The sequence below is a fragment of the Trachypithecus francoisi genome, unplaced genomic scaffold, assembly GCF_009764315.1.
Source record: "Trachypithecus francoisi isolate TF-2019V2 unplaced genomic scaffold, Tfra_2.0 Lachesis_group0, whole genome shotgun sequence".
In the NCBI taxonomy this organism is placed as follows: domain Eukaryota; kingdom Metazoa; phylum Chordata; class Mammalia; order Primates; family Cercopithecidae; genus Trachypithecus; species Trachypithecus francoisi.
Genome location: NW_022681453.1, coordinates 109,046,790 through 109,060,724, shown reverse-complemented (window position 1 = coordinate 109,060,724; position 13,935 = coordinate 109,046,790).

Below are 13,935 nucleotides of genomic sequence, written 5' to 3'. Positions count from 1 at the left end.
TGCACGACCAGACATGTGGCAAGGGCCTAACACATATTCCCAGTCACCATTAAGAAAAAGCTGTAAGTGACCACCCTGAGCAACGTGGTGAGACCTGATCACTACACGTGCACGCATGTACATCAATTATCCAGGCACGGCGGTGTGTGCCTGTAGCCTGTTACTCGGGAGACTGAAGTGGGAGGATCACTTGATTCCAGGAGTTCCAGGCTGCAGCGAGCCACAATTGTGCCACTGTACCCAATGCTGGGCAGCAGAGCAAAGAAAGGGAAGGGGAAGGGAGGGGAGGAAAGATGCTATAAGCTAGCTACCTGTTGGAATTTCTTTTAACAAAGCATATTAGTTAACCTGGGCTGTCATAACAAAATACCATAGGCTGGATAGTTTAACCACACAATTGTGTTTTCTCGCATTTCTGGAGAATGGAAATCCAGTGTCACTATGCCAGTCGTGTAGTTCCTCGTGAGGCGTCTCCTTCTCACTTGCAGACGGCCACCCTCTCGTTGTGCCCTCACATGGTCTTTCCTCCGCTCATGCACAGGAAAAGAAAGATCTTCAGTGTCTCTGCCTCTTCTTTTAAGAATTAATCTCACTGGATTAGGGCCCCACAGTTAAGACCTCCTTTAACCTTAACTACCTTCAAATAAAGTCACATTTGAATTAGGGTTCAATATAGGAATTTTAAGGCACACAATTCAGTCCATAATAAAAGACAGTATTATTTATGATCATTTCCTCCTCTCTTCAATTTAATAGTTTTTTAAAGCATAAATTGGAAGTTGACCACCTCTTTAGTTTGTTTACTGGTAAGGCAACACGCAGCCCTGAGTCTCCATTGTAAATCAGACAACTGAAATCATGTATTGAGTATAGACACATATAAAATGGTCACACACCTATACTTAGACACTTACTCCACACACTGTTTTGTTAACCTAGTAGGCTTTTGTTGGCAGTAATTCAAATCAGAGATTTGTTTAATATTATTTGCTTCATAAAAACATTGAAATGACTGTTATCTCGTTGGGGAGGAGGTGGGGATGGTTAATGGGCACAAAAGTATAGTTAGATAGAATTAATAAGATCTAATATTTGATAGTACAACAGGATGATTACAGTCAACAATATTTTATTATACTTTTAAAAACAACGAAAAGAGTATAATTGAAATGTTTGTAACACAAAGTAATGGTAAATGCTTGTAGTGAGGGATACCCCATTAACTGTAATGTGGTTATTACACATTGTGTGCCTGTATCCAAACGTCTCATGTACCTCACAAATATGTACACCTACTAGGTACCCGTACACATTAAAAATAAAAATAAATAAACACGTGAAGTTTTACAATGTTGACCTCTCACTTCTTGAAGCTCTTTCTTCTCTTCCATTGCTTCTTGGTATCTCCTTCAAGGGTTACTTGTTCCTTCTGAATTGTCGAATCTAATACAAATGTATGTAAAACCAAAATCTCCCACTAGATGGTGAACTTCTGAATGGATGATCACATCAAGGTTTGCCTACTTATTGTCTCACTTACACGTACTCTTTCTAGCACATACACACATTCAATAAGTTATGGTTACATATAAAAAAATTACTGAGTAAATGAAATGAATGAGTAAATTAATCCATTATTTCAACAAGCGCATTTATCTTTTATGTAACTAAAAACCAATGCTTATCATCTTGCTTACATTTTTGGAAAGGCAAGGGCTTTCAGATTTTTATGAAATAGTAAGACCTATTTAGTATCTCTCATATCTATTTCATACTTTGTCTATATGCAAAACATAAAAATCAATACTTACCTGCAAGTCCTTCTTATATTTGAAAATTAACATGGAACATTAATATAAATATGATTGTAGGTTCTATAGAAAAGGACGGATCTTTGCTTTTCTATTTACACTGAGATTAAAAGGAAAGAAATTTGACTCTGGGTGAAGTTAAATGATTAAAGATAGTAATAAGGAAATTGCAAGGAATTATTTATACTACAATTGGAAATGGCTATATTGAATTTTACACAATCTCTTTTTTTAGATGTGGTTAAAATTGGAATTGACTGTCATATTGCTGGAGGAGTTTAAGGATAGTGCTTACTGAAATAAGAATATGTCTTAGGTAATTTCTCAAAGATCATTTCCACTTTACTGGCATAAACCTTGAAGTAGTGGTTCAAGGGAACCACAATGGCACATCAACATTTTACCTCTGTTGGCTGCCAAAGGGAATATTCAAGACACTCCAACACTTTAAGTACACATTTCGCCTCTGCCCAGAACTGTGGGTTCTCTTCACTTCTTTTTTTTTTATTGCCATAGATATAATAGACATTGCTCAGAACCATGACATATTTCCATAGACAACCCTGGTTTACATATTGCAGCAAAGATAAATTACCTCTTCCAATTTTGTATAATTCCCCATATTCTAGTTGAGAGATTATGAACTCATAATAGACTATGATGTAGCAAGATTGAATTACACTGTAATTGAGACCATTATCATAGATGATAACTCCTTCCTCCTCATCCCCCACTTTATCTTTAAGAATGACTACTCATTGTTCTGGATGCAGCTTAGACTTGTGTTTGACTCAACATTTTATTTTATTGAGCACCTTTTGTGCTACCGGATACAAAAGAGATGTTGGATAAATGAGTAAACCAAATGATGAACCAATGAGACTAAATATATCCTTTAAAAATACAAAAAGAAAGAAGGAAGGGAGGGAGAACAATTGCATTAATTTTATTACTTGTCTTAATAAGCAATGTGAAATAGTTGAGAGAATACTAAACGTAGAGTATAGCAACTTGGATTCTAGTCCTAGATATGTTACCTGAAGGTTTGAAGATGCTGGACAAGCAGATTTCTTTATAGCTGGAAGCTTCAGTTTCACAAACAGTGAACTGGAAATAATAGCAAGTCCTCTTGCTGCTTACACAGTTTTTTTCCATGCTGAATCAAGGATGTACTTTGAAACACTTGGTAAACTTTATACCTATACAAAGTGTTACAAATATTTCTTTTATTACTAGCATCTTGGATAGCCACTGCTACTGGTATGTGGTTCATCAGTCTGAAAGAGGTTTTTATAGATTATCTAAAATAAGCCTACTTATCTTTATGTTAATATGAAAATGAACCAATCATTCAAATAAAAGCAAAAAAACAATAGCCAAAAAGAAGTAAAACCTGAGAATGACTGATTAAGTGACGGCAAAAAAATATATTTAAATTTTCTTCTTCGACTCCAAAACTTGTTACTTAAAACAAGTACTAACATGTTAGTTTACAACATGTTTCATTTTAACCACTGCTCTTGTTTGAGTGCCACCTCTCCATGTTATAATAAGACTTAGGTACAAAACGAATGAAGAAAGATTGAGATATTTTCAGACCAGGGAAAGCATGTGATCCCAGAAAGTCCCATTGCCTTTTCTGATAGTGACCTAGACTCCAACACAGATTCACGTATGTTAATACTAAAGCATCAATACGTTTAAGATAATAAATAGTATCTGTCACTCTGCAAGCTCATCAATGAGGTCAACGAATAAACTAATTTATATAAACTAATATGGCAGAATCTCCCAATCTTCTCTTTGTAATATGTCCAAAAAGAAGATGTATTCATGAATATATACGTCTTAGGCTCAAGCCTGTAATCCCAGCACTTTGGGAGGCCGAGACGGGCGGATCACGAGGTCAGGAGATCGAGACCATCCTGGCTAACACGGTGAAACCCCGTCTCTACTAAAAATACAAAAACTAGCCGGGCGAGGTGGCGGCGCCTGTGGTCCCAGCTCCTCGGGAGGCGGAGGCAGGAGAATGGCGGGAACCCGGGGGGCGGAGCTTGCAGTGAGCTGAGATCCGGCCACTGCACTCCAGCCTGGGCGAAAGAGCGAGACTCCGTCTAAAATACACCCCCCCCTCCACACACAAACATATATATTTGGAAACTCATCATTTTGTTTACATGGATAAGTGTTAGAGTTCTCCACTTATCTAAGTATGACTTTTACAGTGAGACTCATTGAATACAGTCTGACATTCCAGTGATGTAGCAATGATGAAATATAGTTTTTTGAGGCAATTATGCTTAGAATAATAAGATTTTGTCTCTCAGGAGTAGGTCATTTTATTTCAGTTTATACTGATTTCTTCATCTGTTCTGTACTACTATAACAGCATAACACAGACTGGGTGTATTAGTCTGCTCTCACACTGCCATAAAGAACTGCCCAAGACTGGGTCATTTATAAAGAAAAGAGGTTGAATTGACTCACAGTTCTTCATGGCAGGGGAGGCCTCAGGAAGCTTACAGTCATGGTGGAAAGAGAAGCAAATATGTCATTCTTCACATGACGGCAGACAGAGAAGTGCCGAGCAAAAGGGGGAAAATCACTTGTAAAACCATGAGATTTCATGAGAACTCACTCACTATCATGAGAAGAGCAGCATGGGGGTAACCACCCCCATGATTCAATGACCTCCCATCAGATTCCTCCCGTGACATGTGGGGATTATGGCAACCACAATTCAAGGTGATATTTGGGTGGGGATACCACCAAACCGTATCACTGAGTAATTTATAAGGAGCCAATTCATTTCTCATAGCTCTGGAGGCTGGAACATCCAAGACGAAGGTGCCTGAATTTGTCAAGGGTCTTCTGTTTGAGTTATCACATAAGAGAAGGGCAAAGAGAGGGTGAAAGGGAGAGAAAGAGAGCAAGAGGGGACAGAACTCACTCCCATATTAAGGTACCAATCCCACCCATGAAAGGATCTAATCATTTCTTAAAGGTACCAACTCTTAATATGTGAGGTGTTACATATGTTATAATGGCAATTAAATTCTATCATGAGTTTTGGATGGGATACACATTCAAACCATAGCTAACATTAACACAGATTAACTATTAATTTTACTCATGATACTACATACATATAACCAAGTAAGTGTTTTTTTCTTGAACTTTTATGGAGCAACAACAAAAAAGAATTTTCAGCATGATATCTTAAATGAAGAAATATTTTAGTATTTTTTAATTAATACTTTTTGAAGGACTTTGGCTATATGCTATAGTTTATCTATAAAATATTTTAATAATTTAATATATGATTCGCTATGAAATACAGATTGTTACTCAGTCTGTTCTTGAACAAAAACCCTAGTTTAAAGAAATACAGTGGGGCTGGGCGCAGTGGCTCACACCTGTAATCCCAGCACTTTGGAAGGCCAAGGCGGGCAGATTATGAGGTCAGGAGTTTGAGACCAGCCTGGCTAGAATGGTGAAACCCCGTCTCTGCTAAAAATACAAAAAATTAGTCGAGCATGGTAGCACACACCTGTAGTCCCAGCTACTCAGGAGGCTGAGGCAGGAGAATGACTTGAACCCAGGAGGCGGAGGTTGCAGTAAGCCGAGATCACGCCACTGTACTCCAGCCTAGGCAACAGAGTGAGACTACATCTCAAAAAAAAAAAAAAAAAAAAAAAAAAAGAATGAAAGAAATATAGCAACATTATTTAAGCATATCCCCGAAAAGGTACTATCCAGTCTAGTCAGTTTACAAGAATTCAGTGAATGTAATATTTTATGCAGAGATTTGTGCCACTGTAACTTGTAAAGAAATTCTAACGTACACTCTTTTCAAAATACACAATTTGAGTAAGTTACTTAATAACTGCCCTAACTCACCGCATTTTAGATGGAAATAGTAGTTGACAAAAATAGACACAACAACAATAATTGCACCAACTGAGCAAGTGCTATGTGAGAGTGTCTATGCCAAGTACTGTACTTACATTAAATAATATCAGGTGAATTCAAATACATCTATCACCTTAAGGATGAGTAATCCGAGTTTAGCAAATCCCCAGTTACAATTTAAGTAGTGGAAGCAGAATTTAATATCAGATCAGTCTACTTTTTTTTATACTTTAAGTTCTAGGGTACATGTGCACAACGTGCAGGTTTGTTACATATGTATACATGTGCCATGTTGGTGTGCTGCACCCATTAACTTGTCATTTACATTAGGTATATCTCCTAATGCTATCCCTCCCCCCTCCTCCCTCCCCACAACAGGCCCCGGTATGTGATGTTCCTCTTCCTGTGTCCAAGTGTTCTCATTGTTCAGTTCCCAACTATGAGTGAGAACATGCGGTGTTTGGCTTTCTGTTCTTGCGATAGTTTGCTGAGAATGATGGTTTCCAGCTGCATCCATGTCCCTACAAAAGACATGAACTCATTATTTTTTATGGCTGCATAGTATTCCATGGTGTATATGTGCCACATTTTCTTAATCCAGTCTGTCATTCATGGACATTTGGGTTGATTCCAAGTCTTTGCTATTGTGAATAGTGCTGCAATAAACATACGTATATTTGTCTTTATAGCAGCATGATTTATAATCCTTTGGGTAGATACCCTGAAATGGGATAGCTGTGTCATATGGTATTTCTAGTTCTAGATCCTTGACGAATTGCCACACTGTTTTCCACAATGGTTGAACTAGTTTACAGTCCCACCAACAGTGTAAAAGTGTTCCTATTTCTCCACATCCTCTCCAGCACCTGTTGTTTCCTGACTTTTTAATGATCACCGTTCTAACTGGTGTGAGATGGTATCTCATTGTGGTTTTGATTTGCATTTCTCTGATGACCAGTGATGATGAGCATTTTTCCATGTGTCTGTTGGCTGCATAAATGTCTTCTTTTGAGAAGTGTCTGTTCATATCCTTTGCCCACTTTTTGATGGGGCTGTTTGATTTTTTCCTTGTGAATTTGTTTAAGTTCTTTGTACGTTCTGGATATTAGCCCTTTCTCAGACCAGTAGATTGCAAAAATTTTCTCTCATTCTGTAGGTTGCCCATTCACTCTGATGGTAGTTTCTTTTGCTGTGCAGAAGCTCTTTAGTTTAATTAGATCCCATTTGTCAATCTGCACTCTTAACCACTGACTCACTTATATGTAATTTGTTATCAAGAAAAATATGGAAGCATATGCACAATCCTTAAACTATTACACACACACACGCACACGCACACACACACACTTCATGGCCTTTGGTTGTTCCTATGCATCCTTTTCATGTTCACCAAAAAAAAAAATCAGAATGTCAATTTATTTGAATACCATTTTTTCCATGCCCAGTCTCATTGAAACTGAATTCACATTTTTTAGGAGTATTTTCATACAATATCTCAAGCATTATTTGACAGGTATGAAGCTATATCAACCAAATTATTTGCCAGCATAATAATGGTATCTAAATTTAAAACAAACAACAAAAGAAAAAAGTTAGAATTTGTTTGGTAATAAAAACCACTTAAGGAACCCAAGTGAAATTAATTTTGTATCAAAACCCCTCAAATTTTAATAGGGGAAAGAAGTATAAAGGATGAAAAGAAATTGATCAAATTTTGTCTACTTAAAGACAAATATTTTTCAAACATGTTTCAAAAAAATGTTGGCATTCACTTTTCCTGTTATTTTGAATCTTAAAACACTACAGAATACATAAGTTTCTAAAAAGCATCAGTGTGATAGGGAAGGAAAGGCATAGACTTCATAATGAGAGCAATGTGGACTTGAATCTTGCCCTCTCTTGGTTCCCATTCTACCACAGCGGCTTTTTGACCAGGAGGAAATTCCCTTAAATAGTGAAAGCACCTGTTTCTTCACCTGCTCCAAAAGTAAGTAACACATGCATGGAAATATCAAGCAGGATGCCTAGTCCAGAGCAGGCACTTTGCAAAGGTTTGTTTTTCTCTTCTTTGTACTGTGACAAAAGAGATGTGGGACATTCTTGGATAAAGGAATATAGGTGTGTACATATATACTTTCAAAAAGAAGTCATAAAATCTTAAAATATAATAATTACTATACCACTTCTTAAAAATCAGGTATTTTACATCTCGGTCTTTACTATGAAGTAACTATGACTTTCACAGTCATTTCACTCTGTGACTATTTCTAATATACAGAATGAGAAATTTGGACAGAAATCTTACCAGCTCTAAGGTTCTCTGATTCTCATATTTCCCTGGATGAAAACCCTGGGCAGAAATGTTTTCTATTCAATCAGATATTAGTTCATAATTAAGTACATACAATTGAGTATTAATTACATCTTTTTCTTTAAAAACCTACTTTCTGGGCATTCTGCCAGAGACAAATCAGAAGAATGAAGTTTAACACTTTCAATACATACTTTGTTATGCATATTCCTAAATTAGAAATTGTTTTTACCTAATAATTCCCACCTGTAAATGACTTCCAGAGGCTTAGTTTATCCTGAATTAATCACTCACATAATTATCTAAAACAATGTGCTTATAAAATGTAAAGACAAAAAATAACTCGAAGGGGGGAGCACTTTTAAAAATGGTTTTTTAATGGATGTTTTCATTCTGATTAAAAATCAAACATGTGTAATTTAAAGACATAAAGGGATGCTGATATCAGATAATTAACATATAAGTACATCTTGCTAACAACTTAAATATGCATGTTTTTATTAAGAAATAAAGAAAAAACTCAAAAATCCAACAGTCAGGTCTTTCTAAAGTACTTAAAGCAATTTGAAGTTTGTTAAAATGTATGTTTTAATCACTCATAATTTAGGTGAGTCAGAAATATTCCCAACATGCACTTTCCAAGGTGTGTGAGACTCAATATGTGAGACGCAATACTGCTGGCTATAGGGCAGAAATTATGTTTCTGTTTGGTGGTACAATGTCCAACATGACAGATATTAGCCACAGATGGCTATTTAAATTTAAATTAATTAAAATTGAGAATTCATTGTATCAGTCACACTAGCCATATTTCAAAAGCTCAGCTAACCACTTCGCTCCTCTACTAAACAACACCGTTGTAGAATATTTTCATTAGTACAGAACTTCTATCAAACTGAGTTGGTTTACAGTCATTCTTTCTTTTGCACAAGTTATAAAATGAGACCATATTCTAAACGCTTCCATACTGAAATTGTGATTTTAATTCATTTGTTTAAAACTACTTTTTATAAATTGTTCATATCATTTCTATAATCTATTTTTTGCCATTAAAGACAATAGATTATTGAACAATCATGTTGCTTAAATTAAGAAAGGCTTACCAACGAGATTTAAAATGTGGTTTTTAATTTCACTGCCAATAGAGCAGTGCCTTAATCAACATTGAGCAACGAGAAGTCTATAATCACGGGGCGATGATGTCCTTGTATCTGAAGTCTGTGTGATTTACATTAGTACTGTCCAACAGAAATACAACCAGATCCATGATTTCCAGAAATATTTCGGGTTTGGGATGTTTCTGGATTTTGGACTATCTGCATACACATAATGATATATCTTGGGATGGGACCCAATTCTAAACGTGAAATGCATTCATATTTTATATATATATTATACACCTGTCCTGAATTTAACTTCATACAATATTTTAAATCATTTTATGTATGAAACAAAGTTTGTACACTTTGAACAATCAGAAAGCAAAGCAATCACTATCTCAACCACCCATGTGGACAATCTATGGTTGTTTGCCCTCATAAGCATTCCAGTGAATGTACAGCCTACCAGTAAGCAATTCTCTTTTTACTCTTATTCACACATAAGCATGTAATAGTAAACTATATGATATACCATTAAGAGAGTGAAAAAGAAAAATGTTCGTGGTAACTGAGGAACCCAGTAGCATCACCAGAATACGTGTGTCACTGTTAAACAACAGCAATAACAAACAACAGGTTTTAGACTCTACCTACAATGCTGTGCCTTGATTAAAAAGTTATAGTATACTGTATTTTATTGTTTTAGATAAGAAGAAACATCAGAAATAGTTGACGGACTAAGAAGCAGGTCCTCTAGGGATAGGAAGGCGTTCTGATGAGTGGCTTTTTAAAGTAGTTTCTCCAGAGAAGGCGTCTAATTCTTGGATTAGGAATGCTCAGCTTTTAGTATAGAATGAAAGTAGCAAGGAAGGGGCAAAATAATTGTTCATACGAGAAAATATTAGAGGGACTACGAAAGCCTTGAGCAATTGCCTTTGGATGCTCAGTACCACAAGTCAATGTATTTTCATTAATAATACAATCGTTAAAAATTAGCCATGTTCTTGGTATACAGAAAGATGTTCCTTGCCTGGAAACAAACAATCATCCTAATCAAATAATGAATACCTGAGTAAAGCAATTTTATTCTTAAACATGGTTTTTATTCATATACACACACACACACACACACACACACACACACACAAAATTAAATAAGTAAAAGTTTATACCAACTTTATTGGGTTGAATATTGGAAGCCCTTCACTCCCAGCAATAGGCAAATAAATAATAATTTTGTTTTAGATTGAAAGTTCGTTTTTTGTTTTTTTTTTTTTATAACAGGAAACTCTTCTCAGTGATTGACACTCAGTAGCCTGGTTTTGTGTAGTCCTTTCTTGGCACTGTATAGGAAATAGTGAAGTAAATCATAGATCACCTTAATTGTCATGAAGAGGTAAAATGCAATATTGTCAGGCTCTTTACCTCATGAAGAGGTAAACGGTAAAATGCAATATTGTCAGGCTCTTCATTCTTATTAATGATAAAGTTAAACTTGTATGGTTTAATAAAATCTACCACAGAGCAAGACTAATTGGGTAATGAAAATAGAGACTGAAATCAACTAGAATCAAGCTTCAGAAATGAGGAAAAACATTATGATTGCCTTGAGATGTATCTAAAGATCAAGTTCAGAAAGTTCGTCACTGATAACAAAGAGTAGATTCTAGTATTCCTGTAGCAATACTTATAACTTTAGCAATACCTTGAATAATTGCAGAGTTTTGTATTCTAATAAACTGGAAAATCCCAGGTACATTTCTGTCTAACCTGTTGAATAGGATATTGTTCATGGTAGCACTTATACTTGTATAAACTGTTGTTTCTGAAACAAAATTTCTGTATATTTGCTCACAAATAAATATCCTTAGTTTCTCTTATACTGAGTTTCATCTCATCAAGTTAGTTGACAAGAAAACAGACGCTTTTGAGGAGTCAATAAAAATAACAGAACACTAAGAGAAACATACAAGTTTGTCCTGGCATTTATTTTTAAAAGATGTTTCCCCAAGTAAAAGTTAGAAAGCATCTGGAACCTGTCATTTTGTGATGATGGATCTGAACAAGAAGACACATGTATGTGTCAGAAACAGAAATAGTTCTTAGTTCATGATCTGGCTGTCACCAAATATCTTTGGGGGGAATAGAGAAAGAGGTATGGGGTTTGAGAATTGGGAGAGAAATCCAGTGGCTTATTTTAGAGAGAATGTGCATATCACTAATCCTCCTTTTTAGGTTTACTGACTGGGCTGCTACCCTTGTAACCTCTTCCTCACTGTGAGCTGTTACCCCACTCCTAGCCAACGCCTGAGAGATGAAGATGATTCTGTGTGATACTCATAGACTACGGGCTTGCTAAAAATGGGATGCAGGAAAGTTCCTCCTTACTTTCCAATAATATGCTTAAATATTAATGTTATTGCAGCAAACATTTATGTATAGAAAATATAAATACATATTTTAATTATGCATATATACACATACATCAGATAAATATATGGATATATATGTTATCTTATATATGCATATGATGTGTATACGAGAGAGAGAGAATAGGATGACCATTGCAAGCTTACTTTTTTGGGGGAAATTTCCCGAAAGTCTCTATGTAATTAGATAGGTAAAGTTTAGGTAAGATTTTCTGAAACAGAGCTTGTGTAGGTCTCTTATTCGGATATGGCTTTCATGTTTATTTTAGGCTTTAATTTAATTTATTGCATCATGTTCTGAAAATATATCTCCAAGTGATTCTACATACCAACATTTTTTACTCAAACTTTCTTATTGAAAGATGACTCCAGTTTGTCTTAGGCATTGAATATTCTACCACTATGGCAAGTGAAAAGTTGCATTTTGGTCATGTTCATCATTATAATAGGTTTTGGAAATAATATTATATAGTTATCAATTGAGTAAAGGCCAATTTATAGAGATTAGGAGATGCCTGAGAATTACTGTTCACACTATAATGTGCTCTTTATGACCCACCTATATTCAATTCTAGAAAAATATGAGAATATATTCATTTGTATTAAACCCTAATGTCCTTCAACATGTAGTATTTTGCTTTAATTAGTGAATATTAGATGAGGGGAAACAATTATCATTGCATCAGGGTCCACGTAACATAAAATAAAAACATAGCGTAACACATAACATAAAAGAAATAAGATGACGACAAAAGTCGATAAATTTGGCAATTTAATCTTGACTCTGATCCCTACTACAGCATCCCTACTTCTCTCTTCTGACCACTGTTTTAGGATCCATTCGGTAAGATTCGGTTATTGCCTTACTGTGACAGCTCCCCAGGGCCCAATCCCAGACCGTGACTTGTCGTTCTTTGTTCCTGCTTTCGGTAGATCGTCTAACCTTGGGATTTAACATAACTGCACTATCCCAGTTTTAAGAACACCTCCTCTTATATCCCCATTGCTTTTGTTATGTACAAAAGCTTCTTGCTTGGTATACAATAGAACATTACAAAATAAGCATGAATTCCTGAAAAGTCGGCAATTCCTGTCCAAGCGACTAGTCTTGATGTGTTTGAACACGCTTATCTAAGCAGTCATGAGTTTTTTTCTTCATAATATTCGGTGGAGAGTGCCTTGCGTCTGTGGACTGAATTGCTCCTCCTGCCGTTCATATGTTAAACCATAACCCCCAGTGTGACTGTATCTGGAGATAGTGTCTTCAGGAAGTAATTAAGGTTAAATGAATTCATAAGGGCAAAGTATTAGGCTGTGGCCTTCTAAGAAGAGAAACCACAAGGAGGCCTGTCTCTTTCCCCACCACATGAGGACACCGTGGCAAGGCAGCAGTCTGCAAGCCACAAAGAGAGCCCTCACCAGAAACCAAATGAGCCTAAACCTTGCTCCTAGGCTTTTTAGCCTCCAGACTACAAGAAATAAATTTCTGTTGTTTAGGCCACATACAGTCTATGCCTTAACAGACAAAGCCACTTCCTCTCCCAGTACATGTTCAACTCTGGATTCAGAGCCTTCTCTAATCTCTCCTTAAAGTTCTGTTTTAAATGACCACTTTTATTGCTTTTTAGAAATTTTCCTTTCCTTTCGTTTTCTTTCTTTCTTTCAGAAGATCTAAAAGATCTTCACATCTTTTACCTGAAACAGTGGGCTCTTGTATTTACTTTGAGTTCTTCTCCAAAGAGCCTTTCTTTCCCTCAGTGTCTGGTTCAAAATCCCATCAAGTAAGTGCACATTTAAACAGATGCCATTTCCCTCTATAAACCTGGTGAAGGTTCCTTCACAGCATAGCTCAGTGTGGTGCAGCGGTGTTCTTATACTCTGTTGGTGGGAATATGTACTGTGGTCACCCTTCTGGAAGCATAGTTCAGTGTGGTGCAGCGGTGTTCTCATACTCTGTTGGTGGGAATATGTACTGTGGTCACCCTTCTGGAAGCATAGTTCAGTGTGGTGCAGCGGTGTTCTCGTACCCTGTTGGTGGGAATATGTACTGTCGTCACCCTTCTGGAAGCATAGTTCAGTGTGGTGCAGCGGTGTTCTCATACTCTGTTGGTGGGAATATGTACTGTCGTCACCCTTCTGGAAGCATAGTTCAGTGTGGTGCAGCGGTGTTCTCGTACCCTGTTGGTGGGAATATGTACTGTCGTCACCCTTCTGGAAGCATAATTCAGTGTGGTGCAGCGGTGTTCTCATACTCTGTTGGTGGGAATATGTACTGCGGCCACCCTTCTGGAAGGACGTCTCCCCGTTTGTGCTGAAAGATTGAAAGTCACTTACATCTTTTGATGCCATAGTTTCACTTCTAGAAATCTGTC